Source organism: Neophocaena asiaeorientalis, unplaced genomic scaffold, assembly GCF_003031525.2.
Source record: "Neophocaena asiaeorientalis asiaeorientalis breed wild unplaced genomic scaffold, Neophocaena_asiaeorientalis_V1.1 scaffold188, whole genome shotgun sequence".
NCBI classification, from domain to species: Eukaryota; Metazoa; Chordata; class Mammalia; order Artiodactyla; family Phocoenidae; genus Neophocaena; species Neophocaena asiaeorientalis.
In genome coordinates, this window is record NW_020174156.1 from 1,304,977 (window position 1) to 1,324,303 (window position 19,327).

At 36.6% G+C, this 19,327-nt stretch overlaps 1 protein-coding gene across 1 annotated transcript in view; it reads left to right on the forward strand.

Annotated features, from left to right (window-relative positions):
• The window catches only part of NAALADL2 (N-acetylated alpha-linked acidic dipeptidase like 2), a 792,831-nt gene that overhangs the window by 285,727 nt on the left and 487,777 nt on the right, over window positions 1-19,327 (forward strand). The window lies entirely within an intron of this gene.

Below are 19,327 nucleotides of genomic sequence, written 5' to 3' on the forward strand. Positions count from 1 at the left end.
CCCATTCAGCCAGTCTGTGTCTTTTGCTGGGAGCATTTAATCCATTTACATTTAAGGTAATTATCGATATGTATGTTCCTAATCCCATTTTCTTAATGGTTTTGGGTTTGTTATTGTACGTCCTTTCCTCCTCTTTTGTTTCTTGCCTAGAGAAGGTCCTTTAGCATTTGTTGTAAAGCTGGTTTGGTGGTGCTGAACTCTCTCAGTCTTTGCTTGTCTGTAAAGGTTTTAATTTCTCCATCAAATCTGAATGAGATCCTTGCTGGGTAGAGTAATCTTGGTTGTAGGTTTTTCTCCTCCATCACTTTAAATGTGTCCTGCCCCTCCCTTCTGGCTTGCAGAGTTTCTGCTCAATGATCAGCTCTTAACCTTATGGGGATTCCCTTGTGTGTTATTTGTTGTTTTTCCCTTGCTGCTTTTAATATGTTTTCTTTGTATTTAATTTTTGACAGTTTGATTAATATGTGTCTTGGCGTGTTTCTCCTTGGATTTACCCTGTATGGGACTCTCTGTGCTTCCTGGACTTGATTAACTATTTCCTTTCCCATATTATTCATCTGCTGTGTTTTTTTCTGTCTTTCCATTTTGCTTACCTTACTGTGTTTGGGGTCGCCTCTTTCCAGACTACAGGTTCGTAGTTCCCGTTGTTTTTGGTGTCTTTCCCCATTAGCTAAAGTTGGTTCAGTGGGTTGTGTAGACTTCCTGGTGGAGGGGACTGGTGCCTGTGTTCTGGTGGATGAGACTGGATCTTGTCTTTCTGGTGGGCAGATTCACGTCTGGTGGTGTGTTTTGGGGTGTCTGTGGACTTATTATGATTTTAGGCAGCCTCTCTGCTAATGGGTGGGGCTGTGTTCCTGTCTTAGTAGTTGTTGGGCATAGGGTGTCCAGCACTGTAGCTTGCTGGTCGTTGAGTGAAGCTGGGTGCTGGTGTTAAGATGGAGGTCTCTGGGAGATTTTCGCTGTTTGATATTATGTGGAGCTGGGAGGTCTCTTGTGGACCAGTGTCCTGAAGTTGGCTCTCCCACCTCAGAGGCAGAGCACTGACTTCTGGCTGCAGCACCAAGAGCCTTTCATCCACATGGTGTATATATGATCTTGGATGGCTTATTTCACTTCTTTCTTCCTCACTTTCCTACTTTTTCCACCAAAGAACTGTCAAAAGCTGCTGGTTTTTCTCTCATGCACATGATTGTGGAGGCCTGGTGAATGCAAAATCTGATGTAGTAGGCTAGCAGGCCGGAGAGTCTGGGAAGAGCTGCAGCCCAAGTGAAAGCTGCCTGCAGAATCCCCAAGAAGATGTTTTGGTGCATGTTCTTGCTTGACCATAGCTTAATGTCAAGATTTCATTAAAGAGGTGAAATAATTATTTTAGGTTAACACACAGAACAAGCACAGTAATACTTGATGGCTTAAAGAGACCAATGTAGATTTCAAAAAGGCAGTTCTGTATACTAAAGCCGTATCTTTACTCAGCAATGTTCCTAATTTAAAGAAGGATATTTGTGGAGGATTATCATAGACCTTAGTAGTGGTTTTCTAAGGCAGCCATAATGAAGTACCACAAACTGGGTGGCTTAAAACAACAGAAATTTATTCTTTCACAGTTCTGGAGGCTAGAAGTTCAAAATAAATTTGTCAGTGAGGCTGTACTCCCTCTGAAATACTAGGAGAGGATCCTTCCTTGCATCATCCTAGCTTCTGGTCCTTGCCAGTAATCCTAGGTGTCCCTAGGATGCAGCTTTCAGCTGCATCACTCCAATTTCTGCTTCCATCTTTACATGGCTATCTTCCTTCTGTGTGTGACTGTGTCTCTACAGTGACTGGATTTGGGACCCATATTAATCTAGCATGACCTCATCTTAACTTAAACATCTTAATTACATGTGCAAAGACACTATTTCCAAATAAGGTCACATTCAGAGGTACTGGAGGTTAGGACACGAACCTATAATATCTTTTTAGAGAACATAATTCAACTCATTACAACCTTTATTTCTTTTTTTTTTCCTTAACTTTTTAAAGTACTGTTGCAGAATAACAGTTTATAAAATTTAGAAAATGCAACACAAATCATCACTTCTAATCTTACCAAATAGATACTTGTTCTTCACATTTATGCAAGGCTTGATTGAAAAAAGAAAAAATGAAAACCTTATTAATTTTGAATAAAGTCTTTCATTCAGAAAAGAGTATTCTTGATAGTACGTTTCTCCCTTATTTTAATGAGCTGGCTTGCTTTTTTTTCTTTTACCTTTTTCCTTGATACTCCTTGCTCTCTGTTTGTTTTACTTCTTCATTTATTAAAATATAATGCAGGATAAATCAGTAAATTCAATAAAATATGTTCCTGTTTCTAACAAATTCAGTGAAAGTTAAGCCCTCACTTAACTAAGCCCTTACCTTGGGGAAGTGACAGGAGGAGCAGCTCTCTGTCCTAAAGGGGAAAATGTCAAGTGGATATAGAGCAGTGGCACTTTTCCTTCTGGTTGATTCTGCTTGTTTGGATGATGTGTTGAGAATTTTCTGGAAACCTTGAAACTCTCTCTGATGAGCAAACATGTTTCAAAGGGTTCAGTAGTATTCAGAGTGGTAATTCCAGAGGGCTTATTGGCAGGGGTTGGGGTGGGAGAGTGTAGAATCAGGACATCAATGCTACCATGTCTTTCTTTATGCGTTATACCCACATGATGGGCCTCTTCTCTTCCTACTAAGGTTTTAGGTTAGAGTCGTGGTTGATAAATGGGAAAGTGGAGGGGAGGGAAGATGTCAGGGATTTCTCCTAGGGAGGAGTCTTTCAATTTAAGATACTGTGTGGGATAGCCAACAGTTAGACTCTTTCTTCTAACTTTCATTCTTCTTGTTACTTCATTGACCTCTGGAAAAATATCTCCCCTTCTCAAAAATAGCTTGCTTTTTATCGAATTTCTAAAATCCTAAAAAAAAGTTTAATGTAAATTTTAAGTAAAATGATCTCTGCTATTAATCCAATCCTTCCTTTTTCTCAAAATGGGTACTTTCACACACATACAAACAGTCCAGGCATTCTTTTTTTTGGGTTAAAAATAGAAATAGATGACCTTAGAATAACTAACAGCATATAAATAGTTTTCCTGAGGAGAAAAAAACCCAGCAGCTTTGAAACAATAAAATGCGAATTACACATAGCTTGGAATATGATTTAATATGTTCAATAAATGTGCTATAAACCTGTAAATTGTACAGCTTGCCTCACATAGTGACTTCAGTGAACCTTACTTTTCAAGGCCACATAGGGGAAATTTAATAAGTGTTGGATTCTGTATGGCAAAGCTCTATTCATTTTATTAATGTTATCTAGGATATTTTTCTGTTGCTTAAAAATAGCAGTAGATTTTTCAATGAGATAATATATATTCATAACCATATCACTTAGCAGACAAAATATGTATATATGTGTATAGTGAAAAATTAGAAGCATATTTATATGTGTAATTGCAAGTTTACGTATGAATAATTGGAAGTTTATACATACACACAGCATCAAAACAGGTATTTTCCATACATAAATATTTATATATATAAACATACAGTTAACTAGTACTATAGATTTAAAATGTTGAATAAATCAAAAGTTTTATCTTTGAGCAATAGAAGAAGTTGAATATAAGGTATGAGGAAAGAGGATATAGGAAACATTGCCAGCAGGGGTCATCCCCACTCTGGATTGGCTTAAATGCTGCTGCATTTGCCTATGTGCAGAGATATCAGGGAGACCACAATAGGAGTGGAGATAACCTCAAAGCATTAATGAGTCTGGTGCAGCTCATCTAAACAGTCAAATTGAGAGAATGATGGAAATATGCTAAATGATGAGGAGGAAAAGGAGAAGTGGACGGAAAGTAACAATTGGAGTTTCTCCAGGAAATTCCCAGTCAGCCACTTGAGGGTGGGGAATGTGCTTGCCTGATCTTAAAGATACTACATCAGAGGAAGAAATGAGATATTCCGCTAAACCTTAATCAATTTTGTCAGAACTAACAAGGTGTTGCGGGCAGTCTGCAGTAACGGGTTGGACACAAAATTTGGTTCCAAGTTTAAGATTCATGATGCTGTGCATGCACCAAGAGGGCGTGAAGAGGTTTATTACTTAGAGAATGAGGCTTTCTGTGGAAAGCAGGCAGCTCACAAGGTCTGAAATGGCTTGAAGGGCAGGGGAAAGAGACTGACTTGTGTTTTTTTTTGTTGATGTTGTTGGGTGATTAAGGGATACAGCCAAGCTGAAGGTTCCTGTACATGGTTTGAACTTCCAGCAACAAAGTGGGGAGCACCAGGCTTTCTAGTCGGTTTGACCACCTGTAGGGACAGGGCCCAGAGGGAGGGGGTAAAGCTTAAAACCTGTCAGTAACATCGAAAACTGGACTAAGATTCTTTACTACACAAAGGGATCCTAACGTACAGTCTACTGAGAGCTCATCTGAAAAATTCACTACCCCAAAATTCCATTTGCAGAAAATTTAGTCCCCAGTTAAGGTAGGTTGAAAGCATTCCTTCAAGTTTCTTACCTTGTTAGTTGAGATATATCAGATAGTTTCCTTTCTTCCAGTCATGGAGTATAAAGTGCTGCCATTCATGATCTATCCTTAGTGACTTCAGAGTCTTGATAGAAGAATATATGCACACCTCTCAATAATATCTTACTAGGGAGCATTTTCACAAAGGAGTGAAGCTCAAGATTTGTTTTGGGACTAAGATGGAGCAGAGAGAATTGAGCAGCTGCCTGAAAGAGGTGCAAAGACATGATATAAAGAGTGAAAAGAAAATGTTTTATTTCTCAAAATTTTGCTGAATTACATTTCCGTGTATATGGTAGAAAACTAAGAGACAAAGAAGTTTTAGTCCAATATGAGCTCTCACAGATAACTGTTAAACCTCCTACTTATTCCTGGCATGCTTGGACTCAAGTGGATAGTCATTATTTCTCCAACTATTGTTTTCTTGAAATCAATGAACTCAGAAGATAGAGTATTCACACTAATTCAAAAGAATGATGAGGAGTTTCTGTTATTTTCTTTTAAGACACTATGTGTGTGTGTGTTTGGCTTTGTGCTGTTATTCATTTACAATCCTGATATATTTCATTTTCAACTTAATCTGCTTCTCTGCTTTTTCTTTTTAGTTTTAGAAAGTTTGAATAGGAATATAAATATTCATTCAGTATGTATTCACTTCATGTTTTGGCTATTCCTGACTTCCAGTTTATTCACAATTCCTTAAAAACCTAAAGACGAAACAGCATAGTTTTCTCTACAAGTAACTTATTATAGGTTGCTATTACTTTAAAGAATTTCAGAAAATGAGAAGCCTAAGATGTGTCAAAGCTATGTAATTTACCCGAAGTCATAAGGCTACAAATAATAGAGCTGGTTTCTTGCTTTTTGGCCAGTTGTTGCCCTCCTATTATTTTCAGTGTCATAGGAACTTAAAATATGTCCAAGAAAATTTAGCTTTTATTGGTTTGCAAGCTGGCTTGGAAGAAAAAGATTTGAAATCTAACAACCACTTATTTTGAAACATCAAATTCCCTCTAATCTAGCTTTCAAATACGGCAGGTTTTTCACTCAACATATTTTGTCAAACTGGTTAATATATAAAAATAATTTCTGTGTCTGTGAAACAGCCAAATGACAACTAAAACCACCTAAGATATGCTTTCATGATAATCAAGAATCATATGGAAATTTCATCACTTGGAATTGCCCAGCAGCTGGGAGGTTTACTTCATAATGCATAAAACATTGGCTGTTTGCAGACCTATGAACTGTTGCCAAAATTATAACCGTGTGTACCACCATAGGTCCTTTTAGACCCATGTCCAGTTGCCTTTCTCCAGCCTTCATTCCACTGACTGATGCATTAAAAGTCTGATAAGTTATTTTTTAGAGAAAATAATCTAGCAAAAGGAGCAACAGTAATGTATCTTATCAGTGACACCTTGTTAATGACTAATGCTTTGAGACTGGAAAGGATTAGTTGGGTAATCTAACCCAATCTTAAATTTAAATTATGCAGATCCTATTACTGTTTTACAAACTAAAGGATGTTCTGAAATTTATTGCAGATTGTCCAAAATTCAGGTGAAAAATACATGAAATGGAATTACCTTATATACTTACAACTGATAGTAGGAATATGATAAAACCTTAATAATAATAGTAATAATCAGGGAACAGTAGGAAGAAAATCTTTATTTTTAGGACCTAGTTACATTAAAGAGTGATTGACACCTCCCAAGAAAAAATATTGGCAATTCCTATTCAGAGATGATTTTATATACTTTTCTGTATAAATATATATACTTTATATATATACTTTTCTGTATCTTAAGATTTGGGCTTTTAAAACAGAAAACATTTTTTTAAATTTGTCTTGAATTATTTAAACTTTGCATATATTACTTTTGAGTATAATAGACTTTAAGGGCCCCATAAAATGTTGATTGTAAAATAAGGTAGATGTCTGTTCAAGCCATCAACCAATAAATACATGAGGATCAGTATTGTAGGCACTATAGAATAGACAAAGGGAAAGCATCATGCCACTGTAACTACTTCCACTGACTTTTTCGGTTGGTTAAAGTGTCAAGCGATACTACGTATCAAAATTCTTAAGAGTCCCAGCTTGGACTTCAGAAACCAGGATTATAATTCAGTTTTGCTGCTTACTATGACATTAGGAATCTTTTAAACACAGCTATCCTAGGTTCTCTTATATGGTAATGATAACAGCAAAATCTTCTCCAGGAGGTGCCCGGGAGGATTTCATGTAAACAAAGCTTTAACACAATGCCTTGTTAACCCTTGTTGAACCCCAGCGTGGGTTCAGTAAATGGTAGCTTTTATTTTTATTATTTCACCAGAAATGGAATAGAGAACAATTAACAACTTACTTTTGGTGACCAGAGTAGTTATTAGAAGTGTTGCCTAATGTGACAAGTAAGAGCTTGACAAATAACTAGGGAGATAATGGAAAGACTGTTCCCATGATGGAAAATAATGAGCAGAAGTAGGAAGAGTGTGAGATTTTTGAGCATAGTAAGAATAGCCTGACTGGAGTGGAGTGAAAACTCCATATTTTGGATAGCAAACAACAATTGTAATAGGGACATGCTGTCTGTTTGATACGGGATCTTGGAAATGAATGGAGAAGAACCTAAACAGTATCTCCCAAGTGACTTCTCATCTCTGCACTGAGTGGATGGTGGGAGGAGTGGGCTGTAAAACGGAGAAAAGAACAAAGTCCTTAAGACCCTTGATGTGACAGAAATCCTTATGGCTATTAGAATTGTAAGGAATGTCAATGGCATATATAGCCTTTTGCCCCAAAGAAAAAAAATGCCATTTCATTCACATTAAAGATAGAAACATCAGGAGCCATGAAAGATTCTTAAGCAGTTATACTTGGTGTTATGGTAAGACAAGCTGGGCAGCTTAGTACATGATGAAAAGAAGATGAGAAGAGGGGAGAGGCATGAACAATTTGAAGCCACTGAGAAAGTGACCTATAACAGGTGTGAGTTCTCGGGCAAGCATGATTTTAGAAGCACTGACTTCATTTCTCACAGAACCCTTGCTGCTGAAATGGTCCATTATAATGTGAAAGAGTTGTGAGCATGTTCATATTGTTATTACCATTGTTATTTTTTTCTGTGGGCAGAATGTGAAAGGGTCGGGTCCCCCTGGGGGAGCTGGATGGTCCCAATACCTCCGATCCTTTGTGTCCACTGTGGAGTCTCTTGGCTCACGGTATTTTCAAACTACGCTACTTTCCCAGTCAGTCATCTCTCTTTATATTCAGTGAATGATGGATTCTTCTCTCTTTTTTTTTTTTTGCGGTACGCGGGCCTCTCACTGTTGTGGCCTCTCCCGTTGCGGAGCACAGGCTCCCGAAGCGCAGGCTCAGCGGCCATGGCTCACGGGCCCAGCCGCTCCACGGCATGTGGGATCCTCCCGGACCGGGGCACGAACCCGTGCCCCCTGCATCGGCAGGTGGACTCTCAACCACTGCGCCACCAGGGAAGCCCGATTCTTCTCTTTTTAGAGTGAAAACTAATCCTTTAAACATTTTTATATCCTCTCCATGCCGTTTTTTTATTCCACTTGGCTTGCTTTAATAGACATATTCCACCCACATGGAATCCATTTTCTCCTTACTCTTTGAAAAGTGAGGAAAGTAACCTACACTAAGGAATAGGTCACAAAGATCAATTGAGGAAAAGTGACAGGCTATGCTGCTGCGTTATTTAGGCTTGATTCATCTTAAGTTGGTTACATTTGCTGTGGATGACTAACAAATTATTGGAAAAAAAGGATTTTTCTTAGGAAAATCAGACTTAAGCTTCTGCCAAAACTCTTGCTACACTAGTTTTCTTTTTCATTCTCTATGAAAGATAAGGATTATTCCTTATCTTTATGTTGGAAATCTGTAATTATAGACATTTTGTAAATTATAATTAGAAAATTTTCTTCCTTATAAGAAATAATTGTTCTACTGATTTTTCCCTTTGTCTTATTAGATATATTTTGATGTGAATTTTAATGTTTGTGGTCAGCAACAAATTTACAGATATGCCATCCTTCCTGCTAACAAGTTTGTTACACAGTATTTGCAACAAATACCAGGATATGGAATTGCTCAAGGTTCTGAGCTAAACTTGAAATTCTGGCACAAGTAAGGCCATATAAATGATGATGCATTTTCTGGTCTCTTCACATTAAAAAAAAAAAAAAAAAGATACCTTTGTGGCTATATCAATCAAGGTCTCATGCTGGGGGATGGGGAGGAACTGCTTTAAGTATTTTAAACAAAGGGACTATAATAGAGATTTTACAGAGACTAGCACAACTGAAAAGGTCAACGGGAGACGGTAAGGAAACCCAGAGGTTTCTGCAACAGCAGAAAGCCATCAGTGCCAGGCATCAGCTGACATGGAAGCCTGGGAAATGCTGGAGAGGCCAGGGCCTCCTACAATGCAGAGCAGAGCCTGGAGAAAGTGGGAGTGCCCCTAAAGGCAACCTGGCCAGGCCAGCAGACAGTCTTAGCTTATGGAGTCACCAAAGGAAGAACTTCAAGAATTGAAACGCATGCCGTTTGATGTGAAAACCACAATATTCTCATGTGATATAAGTTAAAAATACTTGGTTTTTGTAAAGTTCTTAGAACTAAGCAGCAGAAGAAGTGAACTGGTGATTTTGTCTATTCTTAGATTCCTCCTGGTGGGCTCATTCTGTATCTCCCTTTCTGGATACATACATACACACTTGTATAACTTTAATACCTTGACTCGGGATATCAAATTTATATTTTTAAGTAATTGTGGTAGCATTTTCCATTCTTTTTTTTTTTTTAGATGTTGGGGGTAGGAGTTTATTAATTAATTTATTTATTTTTGCTGTGTTGGGTCTTCATTTCTGTGCGAGGGCTTTCTCTAGTTGTGGCAAGTGGGGGCCACTCTTCATCGCAGTGCATGGGCCTCTCACTATCGTGGCCTCTCCTTGTGGAGCACAAGCTCCAGACACGCAAGCTCAGTAGTTGTGGCTCACGGGCCTAGCTGCTCCGCAGCATGTGGGATCTTCCCAGACCAGGGCTCGAACCCATGTCCCCTGCATTAGCAGGCAGATTCTCAACCACTGCGCCACCAGGGAAGCCCGGATTTTCCATTCTTTACAGAAATGATGACTGCCTTATGAAATCTGATTAAATCACTGGCTTAGGAAGTCAGTTTATTTTTTGAAAATCAACAAGATAAAATGTCCTAGTAAAGCTGAAGAAAGAAGATGGCCCCAGTTAGGATTAATGAGACCCAGAACTTAAGCTGTTGTCTTTTAACCTGTGAAAGGGGCTGAATGCTATTCTTTCCAATGTGAATTAAGATACAGCAGAATTTTAGAATTTTTCCGAAGGTGGGGAGTAAGTTCAATTTTCCTTTGTACTATATTATGCTGCCTTACTCTTGTGTGCTCCCAACACAGTGAAGTAATAGTTCACAGATAAGACGAAGTGATAGTCCAGCAAACATGCTTTTTATTGCTGATAGTCACTACCCTAAATCCCATACCTTCCAGAGGTAAGTGGAAGATTGGAGCACAACAAAAAACACATTTATTCTCCCAAATTTGGCACAATAGTTTAAAAAGGTTGGGCTTCCCTGGTGGCGCAGTGGTTGACAGTCCGCTTGCCGATGCAGGAGACACGGGTTTGTGCCCCAGTCCGGGAAGATCCCACATGCCGCGGAGCGGCTGGGGCCGTGAGCCATGGCCGCTGAGCCTCCGCGTCCGGAACCTGTGCGCTGCAATGGGAGAGGCCACGACAGTGAGAGGCTCGCGTACCACCAAAAAAAACAAAAGGTATAGAGCTGTGCTTTCGGGATAAGTAGTCTTGGGAGAGGATGAACCCCACCAGCTATCAACTGCTATGAGGAGAGCAAAATTCCCTTAAAGTGACAACCCATGGAACTGTAAGCCAGCCATACACAGGTTCTGTTCTGAGGTTTCAAATGCTGTCTCAACACTTGTCATTGAAGGAAGCAATCATACCATTTTTTTAACATATTGAAAATACAGATTTAATTCCTGTCCACCAGTGCTTATTGTAAGCAGTAAATGGACAACAGCAGTTATTGTATAAACTCCAAAATAGCAATATCCTACTGTCAGTTAAACCCATAACCCTTAAATATTCAATTCTTGCCAATATACAATCATCATTTACAATAATTAGTTTACAGTTATCCAGCTTATTAAAATGACCTCCCCCCAAAACCAATCATGATAGGGAAACATTACATGTGTTTTTGCCAAGAACAAAGAAAACAATTTAATTAATGATTTTTCCAAGACCATCTTAGAAAAATACACCATGATTATCCAGTTTAATTAAAACAACGACAATAGCAACAGACCACTTCACTATGCTAAGGGTGGCTGGTAAAAAATACTGAATGATAATAACTAAAATTCAATTTATGCCTTCCATGTACTAACTACCTAATGGAGGTAGAAATAATGAAACTCTTAATTCAATTTGATCAAGTTAGAAAGTGTTTACTTGCAAGTATTATGTGACTTTTATTCAATATCTTAGCACTAAAACAAATTCACCAGTGCCTGATGTATGAATAAGAACAATTTTCTGTTCCCTTTTGCATGATTACTGTGCAATGATAGAGTACCAAAATTCTCAAAAAATTAAACAGTAAATTATATGAAATACAGATATATCATTAAATGTCATATGGGTTTATCTTTTTTTCTTTGCTGAATTAATAGATGTACATAGTTAAGAAGTAAGTTAGAATGATAAAACTTAGGACCAGAAAGGAAGGAAAGGGGAAGGAGGGGGAAGAGAGAGGAAGGAAAAGAGAGAGAGCAATTTGTTATCCCACCTCTTCTGAACCCCTCAGCTCACTCCCTAAATGGCGCCACTTTAAATTATTTTAACTATGTCAGTTTTCATTTAGCTCTGTTTAGCTCTATATTCATGCTACTATTTTGTGAGTGTTGAATTGATATCTTCTTAAGAAAGGAGATGACTGGGCTTTTTTACATGACTAACACTCAATGCACTCCATCCTTCACTTCCTATCTTCCCATTTTATTTATTCCTCAATTTTTAAATAAATCAATATTTTGTGTTTTTGTGATAATGCAATTATTGTTCACAGATCAGTCATTGTATAATCTATTTATGTGAATTTCTTGTAAGACTTTTAAAATTATTGTTTCTTAATTTATTTAGTTTTCGAGGTGATTGTCATAAATTATTTTCCAAACTCTTCAGCCCTACTATGACATCTCTAAATATGTACAGATACATTAGATGATGTCTCAGCTCCATTCTTTTATCTTGGAGACATCCTTTTGGAGTATGTCACCCTTTCACTCTCGTTGCCTTGATCATTTCCTTTTTATAATCAGCCTAATCATTCCTTTGCCTTGCTCTTCTTGCTTCCTTTCCTGAGCCCAATGTATTATTCTTTTTTGATTACTTCACTTTATTCTCCAGTTTCTTCCTGGGAAAGGGTGGGTAGGAGGTAAAAGTATTTAGGTATTGCATATTTGAAAATGTCTTTATTTAGCCATATACTTGGCTGGTATTTTGGTTAGGTATTAAAATTTTATGTTAGAAGTAATTTTTCTTCAGAATATTATAATGCTTGTCAGCTGACAGTGTTCCTGTTGAAAAGTTCAGTACTATTTTAATTCAACATCCTTTCTATGGGATGACCTATTTTGCTGCTTTTTACCCTAGGAAACTTTTAGGGTCTTTTTTCTATACATATATAATGATGTGCATCAGTATGGATTATTTTTCCATTATTTCCCCCACACCTCTCAGTGGGAGTTTTCAATCTGGATATACAAGTCCTTCAGTTTTGGGAAATGTTCTTAAATATTTATTTACTAAAATCATTTGCCTTGTTTTATCTGCTTCCATTTTCTGACACTGTTGGATGTTTGACCACCTACACTAACCTCTAATTTTCTTTTCTTCTTTATAATCCATCTCTGTTTGCTTGTTTGGTTCTACCTCTAGAATATACCTAAACTTTGGCTCAACTTTCTACTATCATATCTTTAATTTCTAGGAGCTGTTTCTGGAACTCTGATATATTTTTTCTTAAATACACTGACTTTTTAATGAATGTAGAAATCTTCCTATAATATTAGTTATAACTATGCCTTTTCCAGTTTCTTTCTATGCACTGTCTTTATTTATGTGCATTATTTTTTTCCTGTTTTTTTGCTGTTTCTTTTATGTTGTGGCTTATCCTCAAATACCTGCTGACCTTATTCTGGCTTTTATATTTAAAAATAAAATACCAAAAATGTAACTGAAATCTGTGTGTAGCCATAGGGGAAGAGGAGCTTGTCAAGTAGATTTTCTTTTCTTTCTGAGATAGAACTCTAGATAGATAGATAGATAGATAGACAGATAGATAGACAGACAGATACACAGACAAATATGGATGTAGATAGATGGATAAATGTATATACATGTATACCTTATATACATATCCATATATGTATTTGAATAAATAGATATCTGCTGTCTATCAAGTTTCAAGTGTAAAATGTTAATTTTCCATGTTCAACTGAACACACATACACATATGTGTATCTTAATATGAAATCATTTTCATTATTTTTATATAATCCTCATTTTTGTCCATAAAATCTAATTTATTTTCCCATGAAATAGCATTTTCTGCTGTTCTTTAAGATGTCTGTCATAAGAGCACTAGAGAATCTAATAACATAAACTAGAGAAACTGTTAACAAGTCTCTTAGTAACTAGAATATTGCTGTAATTTTAATTCAGTATATTTTCTTCAGCTGTGTAATCTTTCAGGTATATTCAGAAAATGAAAGTCTAAGCTTGGAAAATAATGCATATTGAAATGTCCTGTGAGAAATCAGTGCCTTAGTTAAGAAACTGCTTTGAAGACTGATTTGACTTGAGTCTTGGGCATTAGCACAAATGCATTTTCATCATTACCTCCTTGTGATTCGAAGCAGTTACAGTGTATTTTTTTACTAGCTGTATTTCTAGGGAACATGGCTTTGTGCTAGAGGAGCAGTGAGAAGTCTTCCCCCTGACCACTCTATGTAATTAGGTTTACTGTTTCAAAGAGAAAAAGGGGAGATAAATCAACGGACACACACTCTCCCGCTTTTTCTCTCTTTCTCCCTCGTATCCTTTTTCTTCTTTAAAAAATACAAGAGGCCTAATTTGTCTCTTTTTTGTTAAGATGAGGAAATATAAATTTTTATCCCCATGCATGAAACAAAACCAAAGGACTGGTTCCATTTTAATACCATTGATGGTGAAGACTGATGTAACAGTGGGGGAAGGGAAGAGGAAGCAAAATGGAGGATGGCAAGGGAAATAGAGCAGATTCTATGTTCTGAGAAGTTGGTTAGAAGTAGCATAGTGAAATAATTGTCTTGGGTTGTGGATTTGAGAGTGATAATCAACAGTTATTCCCTGTCTCTTAAATTATTGTTTAGATTATTCACACTTTTTAACGTCCCCCCGAGTCACATAACACACAGCCTATAGTGGAAGAAATTATTTCTGAAGTGCAGCAGCTGAGACCCACCTTGATGTCCCCAAAGCATGCCTACCCCCATCAGTCCCTTCTTACCTAATTAACATACTTCCTAATCTCCAATTGTGAAGGCAAAGCAAATATTTGGGCCAAGTATAAAATGGTAGATGAAAGCAGTGTCCTACATTTGGGGCAAATTATACATTGATATTGGTATCATTATAATGAAAGTATTATGACAGTAAAATGAGTATAATGATGCATTCAAAAGACATGTCACAAGTTATCTTGGAATAAGGAGACATATCTTGGATGGGAGAATAAGGAGACACATCTTGGATGGGAGAAAAATTAAACTGGTGATTTTTAAGAACTACTTTTGGCTTACATTCTCTATGACTCCATCTGGTAATGTGGAGAAAATACATTTCTGCTGGAAAATCTGATATTTTCAGTGCACTGACATAATCTTTCTCTTAAACGGCTACAGGAGAATTACACTTTGTATAGCACTGCCTTCCATATTATTTACTCCATTCACTACTCGGAAATTTATTCTGGAACAATTAGATGGAAGACATATTTGATTGCATATCATTAGCACTGTTTTTAAGAAGAAAAGTAAAGGAAGTTTGTCTGCAAATTATGCATGAATGTTTATAGGAATTGCTCTAGATTTTAGTCTAGATCTCAAAGGAAAAGGTGTATTTGTAGGCTAATTACAGTGATGAGTTACTGTGCAAATTTGTTTTTATACATTAATATAAAATTGATATTGACATGGCATTCCTACAGATTACATGATTTCATTATTTTGTTTAATTTTTGCAAAAACCCAGTTAGAAAGTGTCATTATCCCCATTTTACAGAACAGGAAATGCTGATCCTGATTCACAGTTATAGTAAATCACATGAGGCCACGTCACTGGTAAATGGCAGAGACAGAATAGAAGTCTTGTGGTTCCAAATCCTATTCTATTTTTATAAAGATTAAGTCATCCATGACCTGTATCATCTATGATCCCTGGTAAATTTATGTAAATTAGATTTTGTGAGTTTTCCCTATTCCAGCAAGTCAAAATAACATGTTGTACGGTCATCTTCCTTAGTCTAAAAATCAAAATACCGGGTCTGAAAGTGGATATACTTCTGAGTGGCATGCAATACAGCATTTGAAATTGTATAGTCAAAAAAAATCTGAGCTAAAAAAGATAATGATATGTTTAACATCAGGGATGAGGCTCTGATGTATTTTAAAAGGAACTTATTATAATTTTTTAAAATATCTAATAAACTTGCCATCTACTGTAATGAAAATGGTTACATTTTACAAACTTGAATCTCTAATTGTTTTTGGTTAAGTCCTTTCTAAGGATGGCAGCCGATATACATCTTCTTTGCTAGAGCCAGGAACCTGAAACTGGTACACTGGAACTATTTTACCTGAAATGTGTGCTAAATGAAAGTTCCAAGCTTCACACATTTCTGAGGATCAAAGTGAAGAACCCATAGTGCATTGTTAGGGAATCATATCTACTTCCTTCAAAACTCTTCATCTGATTTGTGCTAAAATTTAATAAATAACTAACTGATCCTTTTGCCTTGATAAAATTCTACTGAGATAACAAAATCCTAGCTCCTGGTCTATGAAAGATGACGTCCTGCAAATATAGTTTCCCTTAACCTCCAAAAAAATAATTGGGTTAATCCAGCCACCGTAAGTGTGAAACTGAGGAGCTGCTTACTAAGGTTGAATTTAATATTGTCACATGTCATCTGAGAGCTACTTGCCTGATCGTGTTGCCACTGCACAAAGTAAGCCTGACTACAAACGATAAAAGAATGATTATTCCAATATTTAGACATAGTTCATTGTCAACCCTGAACAGAATGGGGGGAAAAATGTTTTATCTTATGTGATTCTATCAATTTCTCTGGAAAGTCATTTATCTGGTTGCTATGTTAGTAGAAGAGCAAAGATAATGGGAGGAATCTTCCATTATTCTTACCCATGACTTTCAAAATGAAATTTTAATAAAATGGATTTGGGGGTTTTATTTCTTTTTAAAGCACCCAATGTAAGAAAATGAAATATTGGAAACGTGTTTTTTAAAACACTTGTGAACCATAAAACTCTACATAAAATTGAAATTATTATTAACTATGGCTGCTTCTAATCTTAGGCTTAAAGGTTAAAAAAAGGGACTAGAATTTACAATTATTGCCAATAAATAGAGAGGATTATGTAAAAATTAGCTTTATCTATTTACATGTTAAGAGCAAGATGACCAGTGGCCCTCAGACTGACATGCAGTTTTTAGAGTGGCTCTGTTACTGACTCCATGTGTGGCTTGGAGAGGTCCTCCGGCCTCTCCAGCTTTCCTCCTAAGTAGGATGGGGGTACTAGAATTAATGATAACTAAACACTCTTCTGATTCCAACATTCTATGGTCCTGTGACATTTCTAACCTATTACAAAAGAACGACATTTAAAAGTGTGAAGGCTCTGATAACTTTTTTTCTTGCATTATTTCATAAAAGTGCCATGAAAGCAAACTGACAAGTTCAGGCAGCTTTCAGAACATAAAGGAGAAAGGCTGACAGCTTTTGAGAACCTCTTTGCTTTCATCTGAAAGCAAGTAGAGAACCCTTGCTCTCTGGCCCTGAATGTCATAATATTATGTCTAGCGTCATTGAAATGTCTGACAACACTGTCGATTAAAAATGAGAATCACTGGGCCATATTTACCGTTATAAGGTGAAAGATAGTTTGAAAAGTATGGCATGAAGTATCCCAAAAGGATGATTTAGCTTAGACAGTATTAACAAAATTTCACATGATAATAGGTATAGTCATTTGGCAGTAATTTGTTTCTTACTTTTTTCTGCATTTAGCTCTACCTTAAAAATTCCCCTTCATTTGTAAAGCTTTGTAAAATGCTGAATTTAGAATTCTGAAGGGACTGCCAATTAATATTATGAATAATATTATTTAGAAACCCTTCTGTGTGCTGCACAAGTACTTTGAAAATGATTTGATAACCACTAAAGTGGCTGTCATTCATCTTTCAGAACCTCTTATACCTGGAAGTTTTATGTGACCTTTGGAAAACTGCATTCACAGAAATGTTCCTTCTAGTTTCCTAATAATTTTTATAAGAAATATTACCACACTGAGGTAAAAGAGTTTTACTTCCTTAGGCCAAATTCTTGTCACAACATGAAATAGGCAAAAGCAATTAGTCTAAAAAAAAGCTCAGCGACAGTATCTTAGAATTTAAAGGAATAACCCTTAGGAATTAGCTCACATAATTTCTTATCCACTGTTTTATAGGTAGACCTCATTTAACATGGCTGACATGTTGCCCCACGGCCTCTGCTGAGCAGTCACTACATTGTTAGCAGACCTGCTCAGTTTTTGTAAAGCTCTATTATTAATTTTTACCTTATATTGACCAAATACCTACCTATCTATCAGTCGCTCACTCACACTATGCTTTTTGAGACCAAAGTAAATTTATCCATGCACTCTTCATACCTGCCTAGTTTCTGTTAGGGGCTCTGTGTTTTTCTCCATATGTCAGAAACCCATCACCAGTGGACTTGTACGAGTGCGGGATTGTTTTTCTCACAAAATGAGAAGTCCAATAGAAAGCTTGGTATTGATTCAGTGTTTCAAAGGTAATAGACCCAAAGTCTCTGCCTTTTCTTCTTGGTTGCTGAAGGAGGCTAAGGTTACAGCCATAACTTCAGTACTCCATGTGGACAGAAGGGGAGGAAATACTCACATCCACAAAGTCTGCCTGATCTTTCAACAGTCTTTAAAGTTCTGCCCAACAATTTTTGCTTAAGTCTCATTGGTCTTAGCTAAAATGACTGAGAAAAGAATTTTTATACCTGGGCACACTGTCATACCCAATGAAATTGAGATTCTGTTAATAAAGGAGAGAGGAAAATCAATATAACGTCACGCAGTCTCTACCACATTAACCTTTAAGTATCCTAGAACATCTGCAAGATCTCAAGTTCTTTCTTCTCTCTCTCAAGCTAGAAGCAATTCCAACTACTTTGAACATTCTTTTTGAGATCCCTCATGAAAAACATCACCATCTTCCCAAAGTGTGGAGTGCCTTCTTAAAGTACAGCACACAGAGTTGGACATAATATGACACTTGGGGTCAGACCATGGCGATACTAACTCTTGTCCTGTAGTTGCTGCATTTCTATTCAGGCAGCCTCACATTTAGAAATCTTTTTCAATAACTAGCTCAATTTGAACATGCAGCCAGGCAAATCCAGCTGAAATTTTTCACATGGAATGAACCAAAGCTAGGATTACCCTATCCCATACTTACATTTTAATCAACTTTATTGAGGTGTCATTTACGTATGATAAAAAGCATCCATTATAAATGCGAAATTTGTTGAGCTTTGGCAAATGTGCACAATTGTGTAACCATCACTACAAACAAGATATAGAATATTTCCATCACCTCAAAAAGTTCTCTCATGCCCTTTTCCTGTCAGTTCCATCACCGCCTGTCCAAGGAAGCTACTGGTCAAATTTCCGTTATTATAAATTTATTTTGTCTACTCTAGAAACCTCATAAAAACAGGATCATATATATTCTTTCATGCCTGGCATCTTTCGCACAGCTTGGTTTTAAAATTTATTTGCATTGATGTGTGTATCATTAATTCATTTCTGATTATTGCTCAATATATTTCATTATGCACGCAAACCATTGTTTGCTTATCTATCCTCCAACTGATTGGCATTTTGATTTTTTCCACTTTGGGGCTATTTTGAATCAACCTGAGGTGAATGTTCATATACAAGTCTTTTCGTAAACACAGGTTTTCTTTCTCCTTAGCAAACACTTAGGAGTAGAATTGCTGGGTCCTCTAGTAAGTGTATGTTTAACTTTATGAGAAAATGTCAATCTGATTTTCACAGTGGTTAAACCATATTACACTCCCACCAGTAATGTTTGGTAGTCTCCTTGCCCCACATCATTGAAACAGTTCTATCTTCAGTCTTTATTTTAAAATTCTAATATTTGTGTACTCATTATAGTTTTTTTATACATATATATCTTATTTATACTTTGTATTTGATATATTTCATGATAAACAATTTTTTTTCCATCTTAACCATTTTTTAAGTGTTCAGTTCAGCGGTATCAAATACATTCACATCGTTTTGCAAAAATCACCTCTGTTCATCCCCATAACTGTTTT